Raw genomic sequence first — 13559 nt, forward strand, 5'->3', positions numbered from 1 at the left:
TAGTCCACCCAAAGAGGTGTAGCTGAAACTTTTGAAGCTGAATTCAGGCATTCTGGGGGAGATCCTTCCTCAGTTACCTCTCCAGCTATGAATAGCCCGGACAAGTTGTAAGAGGGAGAGGGAAGATGAGAGATCTCTTACACCAATCATCCACATTGGAAATGACAAGACCATTTGGAAGATCTGAGACCCCTTGAATTGCAGTTTAGTACTTTCTGGAGCATTCTGCTTTTTTTAGTGTTTGTGGAAAATAACAAGGCACGATGGAGAGTTTGGATACAAGAACTGAAGGTATATTTTGAGCCTCTGTGGCTGTGCCCTGTTTCAAAACAAACAGCAGCAAAGACATAAAGGTCAAGTTCAAACTGGGGGCAAAGACTGAGATGCAAAAGGGATGAGCAGCAGTGCAGACTCCAAGAAAACATCCTTACGCACCTCTTCTTACAGGTAAACACATATTAGTCTGGATAGGTGAGCATGGGTGTACAGGCTTTGTAGAGATGAGGACAAGGTCATGCAGAGCTACAAATCTGATGCTGGATGAGTTTGATTCTGAAGTTTCTGAGAAGGACTTCTGGGGAGGTGGATTTGGCTGTATGGGCAGGAAAGTTAGAAACTTCATCGAAAGATGAGAAGAGATTATCCATAGGAAGATATCAGGAGTACAGGTTAGCCTTGTTTAATCAAGGTTAATGATTTTTAAGTATTTAAATACTGTCTTAAATGTTCTGCATCCCAAAGCAGTGTTAAACATAATGGGCCTAGTTCATTTTTACTGGCACAAATGAGAAATAAACCTCTCCACTCACTTGAGCTTCTACTGCATGCGAGATCAAAATCAGAGCCAGAGGCATTTGGAGTCTGAAAGAAATGTTTTTGGTTTTGATGTCTATTTTTGCTGCCTGTATTTAGAGCAAACATAGCCAGGACTGGAAGTGAGTACAATGTCTCTGAAGAGGTGAATTATTCCCAGCCAATCTGTAGTGGCAGAAATGTGGTACCTTATGGGCTTCAAATAGACCATCCTCATTAACCACATGTTGGGCCAAACTCCATTAATTCCTACAGCCCCTCAGGGCTGAATTTAGCCCATTAGAACAAAGTGATAATGTTTTTGGAAGCTGTTTTCGTGCCCTGTGCTGTAAGTTGGATACTGAGATACAGCATAAACTAGCTGAAGCCAAGATGTTTTATGCTTTTGGGCATTAAGCAGTTTCTTAGTGTTTGTCCATGCTTTTATCAAGGGTTCCCAACAGTACTAATTAGTGTACGTTAATGATGGCTGAAAGTCAGGAAGAACTAATGCAGCAGGTGTGTTGGGGGTACTTGTGGTGTCTCCAGAGCCAAGTCTTCCTAAAGGGGTGTGAATTGAGCTGTGTCATGTGGTGGTATTTTGGCCAGTGATTGGTGGGACTTTACTGGTGGTAGTGATTGTGGGAGTGCCAGTGATACGGAGTGAAGGAAAACTAGGCAGGACTCTAGGCAGGACTACTGAAGTCTTTGTCGTGGCCCACCTAGGGCTGTCAAGGTTCATGTTGACTCTTGCATGTTTTAAACTGAAACAAGAAAGATATATATAATATGTTACAAAGAAATTCTTCAGCAGGAGGGTGGTGAGGCCCTGGCACAGGTTGCCCAGAGAAGCTGAGGATGTCTCATCCCCGAAGTGTTCAAGGCCAGGTTGGATGGGGCTTGGAGCAACCTGGTCTAGTGGAAGGTGTCCCTGCCCATGGCAGGGGGGGGTTGGAATTAGATGACCTTTAAGGCCCCCCCAACCCAAACCATTCCATGATTCTAAAACAGGTGGACAGACCCCTTCCCACAAGGGGCACTGGGAAGCTAAGAAGTAGTTGACACACCTGGTCTATGTGCTACATCTAAGCCCTCCCCTCATTTGTCATTCCACTGGTCACTTATCTTGTGGCTTTTGACCATCTTAAATTTCTGGTACGTGCCTCACGAGCTCAGGAGTATCAGTCACTGCTGGTGTTTAACAGCACAAATAGGACTTGTCAAACTTCTACCAAACATCCCAAATCATGGTCCCGTTCTCCCGCTGAGGCGAAGCAGGCGGAGGTGGATGCCCTGCTGACATGTGACAGTTTGTTGTTATATGATGCTCCTCTCCCGTGGCAATGCCAGCAGTGATTCCACACATCCCCCTGCCTGACTCATGCCCAGGCTGTGCCGAACTGGCATTACTTGGCTTTACACCTGCTGGATAATTGCGCTCTCGCTGCCTTCAAGATTGGGCATGTGAGCTTCAGCCACTCTGAGAACAGCTCCACTGGAGCAAAAAATCCGCTTAAAGGGAGAAACAGAGCAGGCAGGAGCTGCTGAGTCATTCCACAGCCCTCCTCCTCAGATAGCCTTACACCAACGAAGGGGATCAAAGGTGAAGTGACCTCGTGCATCGGAGGTGAGGCAAAGTCCTCCACATGGGCTGGAATGTGCATTAGCTCTGGAATGCAGACAGGCAAACACTGCCTCTGTTAGCAGCTGTAGGCAGGGGTCTAAGGTCATCTGCGTCTAAGGGGAAAAAGCTCCACACGTGTCCAGAAGCCAGAGAAGTCAATGGAAAGATTCCCACCAATTGTGACTCAGTGCTCAGAGAGAGTACTCTTAGATCTGTTCTTCTGACCAAGGCTGTGGTTAGTCTGGGTGATGCTCGGTTTTGGACTACTGTGTTTTGAAGCTGCATGAAGTTCCAGGAAAGCCTTAGAACCTCTCTTTAATTTGCTAAATAAGAAACTTTCATCCCATCCTGTAATTCCACAATTCTCATTATAATCTCCAAAGAAACATTAAAATGGTTTAAAGGTTACTATTTCTCATCCCATATCCAGCTCAATCTGTTTATTTCAGTGGACTAAATATCAAGTTTGTTATTTCTGGGTGTGAATCCCTGGTTGTGCCCTTGCTGATTTCCATACCCCCTTCTGGCCTTGGTAATTAAACTAAGCAACCTTTTGGCTACTTTTAGAGAATTTTCTGGCAAGTCTTGTTTCACTGCCTTGTCACCTGGATCCAAAGCAATGAAGAGCCCAGTGCTGTTTGCCACCTCTCCTCCATTGCTCTGAAAGGTACAGGACAGAGAACACAGAGGTGTTGACCAAGATGAAAGAAGGACTCTTGTCATCTGTTTAAATCCTCTTCTCTGTTTTGGGCTCACAGGTGCTGCTACAAGGTAAGATTCATCTCTCTTAAGCTCAGACATCTGCAGTGTGGATATTTATTTCGGTGTTGTCATCCTGGACCCCCTTTACTGTCCAGCAATGTACCTCATCCTAAAGTAGACATTTTCAAGATGTGCCCTAAAGCCCCTGGTTGCCTTCATGGACTCTGCTGGGGTCTAAAAAATCAGCTCAGAGATATACATCTACATCTGAGACATCCAGATTTGATTAGAGAGACTCAGATTCACAGTCTAGTTTTCACTGGACCTCAGGATTTTAAAATCAAGCCTCTGTTCAGTCTATTTTCCCTTCAGTCAATCACCTCTGGAGATGGATTTGCCTTCTTTCCAAGATGGGTTGCGAATTTGGTCCCTAAAAGATCTGCACACATGGCCCTTTGCAGAAGTCATGCTTTCACAATTTTCTTGTACTGGGGCATTCCTGCCTTTCCAACCATCCTCTAGGAAGCATTTTGTAACAGTGGAATATGAATAGGATGGTTGTTCTTTTTTCCATTACTGCTTGGGACACCGCTGACCAGAATGCCCATGAGTACAGAAGCTGCCAGGGCAGAAAGCCCAGATGGGCTTCCCCAGTACCTAAAGGACCTTCCCCAGTACCTGAAGGGGTAAAAGAGAGCTGGAGAGGGAGTTTTGACATGGGCATGGAGTAATAGGGCGAGGGGGAATGTCTTTAAACTGAAAGAGGGCAGGTTTAGATTGGATATTAGGAAAAAATTGTTCCCTGTCAGCGTGGTGGGGCCCTGGCAGAGGTTGCCCAGAGAAGCTGTGGATGCCTCATCCCTGGAAGTGTCCAAGGCCAGGTTGGACAAGGCTTGGAGTAACCTGATCTAGTGGAAGATGTCCCTGCCCGTGGCAGGGGACTGGAACTAGATGATCTTTGAGGTCCCTTCCAATGCAAACCACCCTGATTCTATGATGTCCTCATGAGCCAATGTACTTGCAGAACAGGAGGGCTGCATCCAGGTCACACCTTATAACACACCGTGATGCTATATAAACATAAAATATCTCCATTGATTATAAGTGATAGGGAAAGGGAAATGTGTGATTTAAAGCAGTGCCAGCTCTGGTCTAATCACCGATAAGCAGCACTGGGGTGTTGGTCAGATAGTGCTGCCCACTCTGCACTGCTCATGTTCAGACAAACTGTGGGAAGGATGTTTTTTTCTCTCAACACCACAGAGATCTGAGTGTTCCTATGTGTCTTTCCTACAGTGATAAAGAAATGGGCTCTGCTGACATGTTATATTCCTCTTATCTGGGGTGATTGTGCAATCCCACTGGTGTAAATCTCCTGCTTCCTACAGTGATGCAACAAGCTCTGCCTCTGCAAAGAGCGGGTGCAGTCTGGCATAGCCCTGCCCACCCCAAAGCAAGAGGTGTGACTTGTCAGCAGGAAAATCATGGAAGTGATTATACAGAAGGTGGCACAAGGTTGGAAGTTAGTGCAGGGGCTTTCCAGGAAAGCACCATGCAGTCTCCACAGCAATTCCTCCTCTGCTGTGTGTCTTATGTAAGGTAACAAGAGACTGACTTACTCATCTGGGCAACCTCCCGAAATTCTGGGCAGGGCTGTCATGCTGCAGGTTGCTGCTACATGATCAATCTTTGGAAATACAGGCCCATCAGTAGTGCTTCCAAACCGTGTATTTCCAGGTCCTGCCAACCTGAGGACTCTAGGAATGACTTTCACCTCGTGCGACTTCAGGGAAATGAATCAGTGATCGGGTGCTGCTTTAGATGCCCCGTGTTAGCAGAGCCATGAGGCTGGCAGGTAGGAGATGGGACCTGTACAAGACCTGAGTCCTTCTAGAGTGGCAGCTAGAAGCCAGGTGAGATACACCAGGGCATCTGTACGATATAACTACTGCATCTAGGCACCTGCATTCCTTCCTGCACATCTACACCCTCAGTGTCTCCATCAGAGCTGGGCTGTTTTTGCAGCAGTGACATAAGTATTTTTGAGGTGTGGTTTAGCCAAACTGTTTTTGACACCTCTTTCAGTGAGTTGTTCCCCAGACACCCCGGGCTGTCAGAACTAGATTCCTGTGACTGCAAAGGGAACTCAAATTTAGACATTTACATGCAATCAGCCGAACTTCATCCCGGATCTGGTCTGTCTCACGCTGACATTAACTTAATACCAAGGAAACAGCAATCCACGGGGCTAGTTTTCCTTGCAATTACAGTGGTGTTGATGAGCTCAGATACAGAACCACTGCTTGGCTGCTGTCCCCCAAAGTAAGCTCTGACAGATCTTCATTATGGTAATGTTTTCGTGGCTCCTTGTGTAAAATCAAGAGTTTCAGTTAGGAGTTATTTGTTTGGATTCAAGCCAGTTGCAAACGGCTTCAGTTTTAACAGGGTGTCCCCCGACGCTTTCGATTACGAGGAAGTGAGTAAGAGATGTTTTGTTTTACTGGTGATGCTGAAGGATAATTACACATGTCTGTATTGTTCCTGATCTAATGAAAAAGTTTCTCTCCATCCCGGAGAAAACATCTCAGTTCACTTTTAAGCATTTTTCATGTTAAGAAGAAAAACACAGTGAGAGGAAATCGCTGAACAAAGAGACATTTCATAGTGAAATCCGTCTCAAGCAACTTATGTTTTTTAATTCTAAATGAATTCACTTGGCAAAACTGACATAAATTCACAATGTTGCTGCTTTTTTTTTTCACCAGAAAGAGCATTTATCCCCCCCAAAATACGCCCACGCTGTTGCAGCTGCAGCGTTCAGAAAGCCACAGGGCTTTGGACCCTTGCTGGCAGAGTTTGGGGGTCCCTGCAGGGTGGTGGCAGCAGGTTGACAAAAGGCCCTTGGAAACCTTCCCTCCACGATACTTCCACAAGGTAAATGTTCCTGATATTATTTGCAACGCAGTCATATGTCACAGCAAATGCCAGGTACAATAAGACCCAGACAGCAAAACGGTATAAATAGATGAGGGAATTCCTGGCATTAGTTCTGGAGCAGTTTGGGACTGGAACAAGTGAAAAATACAATTTCTCATAAAAGGAAGTTTCCTGTAAGTAAAAGAAAATCTTCCTCGTTTCCCTCCCCCTCTTCTTTCTCCAGATTCTACGTTTTCACCAGGGAGAAACCGACTGCTTCAAGTGAGTTCAACCAGAATTTCATTTTGCTGAACTGGCCTGATTTGGGATGCAGACCGACCTCTGAAAGGCTGAAATTTCCCATGGGAGCAGAAATTTTCTGAGTTTTGCTCATCTCTGGTTACTGCTTGCACAGAAATGGCCTAGAGCAAACAAACAGCCACTCTCCTAGAGCAGAGAGGAGAGCAGCCTGGTAAGTAGGTTAATTTGGTTGGGCTTCCTGGGTGGCAGCTCCTCATCCTCTCTTCTGCCCAGGGAAACCTGTGCAGTGATCAGCTCTGCAGGCAGGGCACTGGCAAGCTTCCCTTCAAGGCAAAAATAAACCTACACAGTTTTATAAACTCGGAGATCCCTTCCTACAGGAATCATTTGCACACCAGGGCAGGCTGGCGTGGCCTGACACAGCTGACCTCGACAGAGCACCCCAGAAAAAGGATTGCCTCATTCTATTTGTGAGAATATCTACTTTCAGAACAAAGCTAAGTCCCTAAAGGATTTTTTGGTAGGCTCCATGAAACAGCTGATAGCCCAGATGGGACTTCATAGCTGTGGCTGGATTCTGAGAGGCTGCCAGCTGGTGATGCATCCCCATTTGTGAGGTATCAGCACGTTGCTGGTGAGGATCAGAAACGTGCCAAAGCTGGGAGCCTGGGGGGATGTGAGATGGACATGTGTGAATGGCTCTGGATGGAGGCAGCTGGTTCCTGCTCATTGCCTCTGTCTCCACAACACGACTGCAAGGACACATCAGCCTCCAGAGCTGATGAAAGGCTGGGGCAGGGTGGCCTTGGGGCAGCTGTGGGGAGAGCTGGACCCCCAGGTGCAGAGTGCTGCTGGAAGGTTTCTATCTGTATGTACAGGACATGAGATGCAGGATCAAGCAATTTTGGCCCCTTGCAGCAAAGACAGATGTGCCCTCTGAGCACTGCAGCCTCAGTCCTGAAGTGTTTGTGGCTTTCCATGCCAAGCTTCAGTCTTCCTCCAACCATGCTATAGAAAAAGTCCCTTACTTCCCATCTGGGGAGAGAAAAGTGCCCTGCAAACAATTAACACTCACAATCCTCCAGCGAACTAGGGAAGAATTATTTCCTCATTTTTACCTGTCTGGAAAATGACAGAAATTAATTGACTTCTTCAAGGTCACTCAAAGAGTCAGTGGGAGATTTGAAAATGGGACCCAGGAGTCCTGACTACTCTTGCTTTCTAGCCACTAGATACCCAACTTCAACTGCTAGAGAACCTTCTCCTAGGCTTTACAATTGTGATTAAAGATTCAAACAATATTGGAACTCTAAGGGAAAAATAATTCACTACAACTTTGCCGGGTGACGTGTGACTGGGCACAGCCCCTCTGGGAATACAAGCACTGTGTAAGAAGAGCTGCTCTGCTCTGTGCTCTGCATGCACATCAGCTCTCGGGCTCGATGCCAACTGACACGGGCACAGGTCTGGCTCCTGCCATCACAGGCAGCTCAGGTGGCTGCCAGGGCTCTGCTTGTCCGTGTCCAGAAGATGAGGTGCTGAACTGAAGCAGCAGCAAGCTGTGGGTTTACACTTTACTCCGGGCTTCTGTTGCATTATGTGTTCAAAAGCGTGTAGTTTGGCTGCTAAACACGAGCAACCTGGGCTTTGAGAGTAACACGTGGAGTTCTGTGAATGCACCTCCTGCTCTGTACCCAGAACCAAAGCAGGGAGTTGGCTCTTTGCTCAAAATCATCCTGTGTGGAGCAGACAGCACCTTCCACCAGGCTCCTTATCCCCTTCCCTGGGCTCCCACCCCACAGCCCTCTGCCCCCTCAATGCTCAGTGACCTATTTCAGATGCCACCTCATTTCTTCTCCCATCAGGGCACAGGGACACCCCCCAGCACACCCACTGCTCTGTCCTTGCTGCAACCCAACCCCACAAGAGCCCTATAGCAAGGCCAGCAAGGGGAGTGCAACCTGCCCCTTCATTTACTCTTGCCTGCTCTCATCTCCCTGGGATCACCACTTCCAGCCCTCCATCTCCACCAGCAAGACCTGTCCCAGCCATGTGGCCCAGCAGCCCGACTGACTCACTGTTACCCTCTAGTGCTGGACCAGCCAGGTGACAGGAATCTCCCCAGAGAACACAGCACTTCAGGCAGCACTGGATTGTCCTCTCCACTCCCAGGCAGCACAAATTCAAGTCCTGGCCCCAGTGACTCATTGTAGGGTGCTGAATTCCAGCCCCTGCATGGTTTGCTGAGCCACTTTCTCTGCTCTTGCATCCCAGACGGGCAGATTTGTCACTCAGTGGTTGGTAGCATGGACAAGCTTTTTGGTTCACTTGATTATGCATCTGCTGTGGGTTTTGTTGTTCCTTCCTTCCTTTTTATTTGAGACTCTCCCTGTCATCTCGAGTTTTGTTCTCCAGACCTCGTTTGCTGTGGTTTTGGTGGAGGGACCAGTAGCAGGTTTGCCCACAGAGAGGTGAAATGCCTGCCAGGAACATTTAGGGAAAACTTGTTCTGTTGGAAACTCCTATTTTTATAGGGAAAGCACTGCTGGTGGGAGAGGCCAGAGTTTGCTCCCAGTCTGCAGCAGTAAGGGCTCATACACAGGAAGATGGTGAAAATGCTGAATCCCTCTTCTACTTTCCCTGCACACTCTGAGAATATTGTCATTGGTTTCCAAACAACCAGGATTTTCTCTCTCTGCTGGGAAAGGAAGGGTTGAACATCTTAAGAGCAGCCTTTATGGGCTGAAGGCAGGCTGTGAGGCTGGGAGCAGAGTGCTGGGATCTGACCAGGGTGAAGTGGGGAGCTTGAAAGGGGGATGGATTTTCTGGGGAGGGTGGAGAAAAGGAATCCCTTGCAGCAGCAGAGCTCTAACCCTGCTCCCCCTCTGCTTCCAGGGGAAGAGGATTAGCAGTTTTCCCTGGTTGGATTTGTCAGTGCTGGGCACCCAAATTAGATGTCATCTTGCCCTAACCTGGCCACAGCCCTGAATGCCAGTGATTCAACACTGGAAATACTAGTAAGGCTACTTTCCTTTTCATGGTTTTCCGTTTCTTTTCTTTCTTAATGAGGGCCTCAAATTCCTTGTTTCACACATGCCAACACGTATTATAACTTGCTCCTTAGAAAAGAGGCCAGTAGTCACGTTGGCTGTGGGCTCAGTGCTGTGTAATCAAGAGCTTGCTCTGGCCCCTGACACATTTTGACCTGTTTTTCTGATAAGCTGAGCTTGTTTATGGCCATGCATGAAATGCAGCTTGTGGTTTTCTGTCCTAGTGCATCTTGTTTGACTATATTTTAACTTCACGGAGTGTTCCCATTGATAGAATAAACACTGATAATTCATACAAACCATTCACCCTTTTAGATCCTGTGATAAAGCACGGGGAAAGTGTCTTGCCTACACCAATGAACTGAGCAAAGCAAACATACTGGACGATAGGTAAGGAGCGTTTAGAAACTTTATGGCCAGAAGCAAACTCTTTGAGTCTGAGCAGTTTTATACACAGTCCACAAAAATCCTCCCCCATGTTCCTGCAATGTGTCCAGCAATGCATTCTCGAGCAAGGCATCTGTTCCTGGGAAACATACAGGGCACTGTTCAGTTGCCTAAATGGAGGTGTAGCAGGTGGGTTTTTTTGAGATGCTGTGAGAATGTGAGGCATCCCCACAAATCTGGCAGGAAATGATGCAGGCCTACAGGCTCCCTCCCTCTCGGACCAGCTGCTGAAAGCTGGGCGAGATACCCCCAAGATCCTCAAGAAGTGTGAGACAGAGGTGTGTTGACAATGGAGTTGAGCTCCCTGCATGATATGAAGGGTAGAGTTCAGCTCAGAGAATTCCAGTGTCTGCAGAGTGGTGTCCACATGAGCAAAGGGTGCCTGTCAATCCAGTCAAGGGACCTCAGGGAGGGATTCATTTGGCCAGAAGAACAACTCTGTTGGCTGCATTAGGAGAGACTCAGTTTTCTAAGCATTGTCATCTTCTAATTTGTGAGGTGCCCCAGCCTATCCCAGACCAGCATATATACCATGGATACCTGTGGCACCTGCAGTGGCAGACATAACAAAGGACTTAAAGGAGGCTCAAGTCTGGATCACATCAAATTCCGGAGAGATGAAGGTCTCCATGGGACTTTTATCATGTCTGCCAGCAGATATGTGTGCAGATACCCAACACATCCACAGAGCACTGGGCACTGAGTTTGGAAACTGAGCTGACCACCAAAATTTGAGTTCATCTCTCCTAACCAACATTTATAATATAGTTATATCTAACATGGCCACTCCCAACTCCCTTTACCATAGGTGGTAGGAAAGGTGCACTCCAGAGACACGATTCACCTGACCAGTTTTGGATGTGTCCTCTGGGAAGACAAGAATTACCCTTTGGTTCTCCTGGCCACACAGACTAGATCTCTACAGGGTCTAAAAGGAGCACAGCAAGATAGTAACGAGTGTTGGCTTTTCCCTGTAGATACAGACATTAATCAGAAGAATTGCATCTTCAGGAGATAGGCAGTCCACCAATTCCTCTGATAGATTTTTCCCTGTGACTGGTAATAGTCTCATCTGAATTTGCCTGACTCAGTTTATGTCCTGCTTCTCTTCAGTAAATTGAAGGATCCTTCAGCACTGCAGTGAGTCACATATTCTGATCTTCCCATTGATAAAATAAAGAACTGGAGCTGCTCAAGGCCTTGACGGATTGCTTCAAATCCTTAAGAACTGAGATAACACATAGTTGAGCACATTGTTTCCATCAATGAGGACAAATGGAGCAAATTATTAAGTAATTTTGTGTTATGAGATAACTGACTTAATAACACCATCGTGGCACAGCCATCTACAACAAATCACAGCAAAGTGATGTGCAAGCCACTCCTGAATGGGAGAGTTTAACTGTGTATCAAAGTGTGTGTGTACAAAGAGAGTCAGAAAGACCAGAAAACTGGAGAGAGAATATCCAATGGATGTAGTCACAGGAATCCTGTTAGCATTTTCTGAGGAAACAGAGAGAAGGAGAGCAATAATTCATTTGGCTTTCATGTCTTGGGTTATCTGGAAAATGGATTGGAGCTGTGAATTCAGAAATAAAAGTTCAGTTCTTTTTCACCATTTCTAGACAAAAATAGAAAAGGACTTTCTAAGTGGACGGAATTGCACTGCAGATATCTTGATCCTACAACAAGGTGTCCTGGTAGAAGCAACTCTGAATTTTGACAACTGCTTGAATAGATGCCTTTCTTGAAGCATTCTGACTACTTTCTTCAGAATGTGTTATTCTATCCCAGATTTTGGAGTAGGACAATGAGTCTTCTCTGTCTGCCCCTTTGAAACTGCTCAATGGCTTAGAATAGGCGATGGCAGAGTTCAGAAGAGGGAGGGCCAGAGGTAATTGTGTGGCTAGCAGGTGGCCTCATCTCCTTCAGAGTAGGGCCAGACACCATGACTAACCTCACTGGTCATGATCTTGGCCTCATATCCCACCAGAGAGATGCTAAAAAGGTAGTCATATAGGATACCTGAGGTCAGTAGGATTTGAGGATGAGTGATAGAGAGGTCTCTCGGTGCTGGAAACAAGAGAAAGACTTGAACTACACCCCAGAAAAGAGTTCTAAGGCACCACTACTCACTGAATCCCACCCCTGGGGCAAAACCCACTGCCAAATCTGGGAGCAGGAGGGGGACTTCCTTCCTAGAAACACCATAGGGTTACCCTGGGGAGTGAAAAAGAACAGAAGAGCACTTGCAATTCTCTTTCCGGGCAGAGTTCAGTTGAATTTTAAACAGCCTCACTCCAACCTCTCCCCATGACAGCAAATGTCACTTGTAAAGTGTGTAATTTGTGCCTGCAGCCTCGTGTCACCCAGGTCACATGCAGACATGTACTCCCTGCTGTTCCCTTCCCTGCTTTGAAAGGATGTGGGTTTAGCATGGCCTGGCATCCCAATGAGCCACCTACAGATCTGGGGCCTCTCTGTAGCACATGTAGGATGATGGGCTTTGGGGAGGGACAAATGTCCCTGCTGCCACCGTGGCCACCTCTGTGTGCAGCTCCCTGCACAGGGCTCAGGGCACCGCTGGTACTGGGTGTGTGCATCGCCCGAATCGCCAGCTGCTGGGGGCTGTGAGCCTGCAGGGTCTGCTGAGGGGGAGAGTTCCTGCATCCTCTTGGGCAGATATCCCTGCTTTTGGCCTTGGGCTCGTGTTCTTCCCAGCTGACAGACCACTTCTCTCTCCCTCGGCGTCGCTGCGTTGGCAGCACAGACGGTGCTCTCAGCACCCTGTTTCCCAGCCTGACCTTGCAGGAGTCTCTTCTCTCACTAGAGAGCTGACACTGCTGGTTGCTCTGCCTCCTACAAACCCAACCTGTGCTGGAAGGGAGCTGTGAGACCCGTGGGAAGCCTTTGGCACATCGTGTTGTGACCTATGACAACAGGAGACCCTTTGCACATCTTCAACACTGTGTTGGCCACGCGATGACAGTGACAGGGTGGGCAGCTGTGATGCTCAGTGTGCTGCACACCCCCTGGTTTATCCCAGTCTTAGGCTTCTTCTGTTGGAATTAATCACGTTTCAATAATAATAATTAAAAAAAAAAAGGCCCTGATCACACTAGTCCTTAACTACTTTGTCTTTTTTGTCTTTTCTCGTAGTGAAACCTTGGCGGGGTTAAATAACTTCATGGCACCGTCCGACTGAACAGCTGTTAAACAAGTGCTTCATCATTTTGGGAAGTGAAACTTGAGATTCTCCAGTGAGCCAGCCCAGCAAATGCCTTCTGAAGCCTGTTTGTAAACTAAGCAGGCACACAGCTCTCCTGGAGGTCAGGGAGATGTGAATCTGCACTGATAAATGAGATTCAGGAACCACAGGTGGGTGATCCTGTGAGGCACTTCAGTTACTGACTGAATTTCAAAGACAATATGAATGAAAGGTGCTGTGGTCATCTCTAGACACTCCTGCCAGGGTTAAGGCCCTATCTACCAATCAAGAATAATAAAATTTTACATCTTTTAGAAAACACTTCAAGATCTGCTTGTGCTAAGTGCCTTAGAGAAACCAAATATTGCCGTTATTTATTCAAATGTCAGAAATGTGTCCACACCTGACAATCCCATCATCTAAAAGACATCAGAAAGGGAGTATCCATACCTTCTTAGCTGTACAGTGTGCATCTGAGGGAGGTTAAGTGACTTACTCAAGGCTACGCAGCAATATGTGGAAGAGGCAGGACTGATTTCAGTGCCGCATCACTTGGGGC

The sequence above is a fragment of the Manacus candei genome, unplaced genomic scaffold, assembly GCF_025592945.1.
Source record: "Manacus candei isolate 608988 ecotype Guabito, Panama unplaced genomic scaffold, ASM2559294v1 h1tg000094l, whole genome shotgun sequence".
Lineage (NCBI taxonomy): Eukaryota > Metazoa > Chordata > Aves > Passeriformes > Pipridae > Manacus > Manacus candei.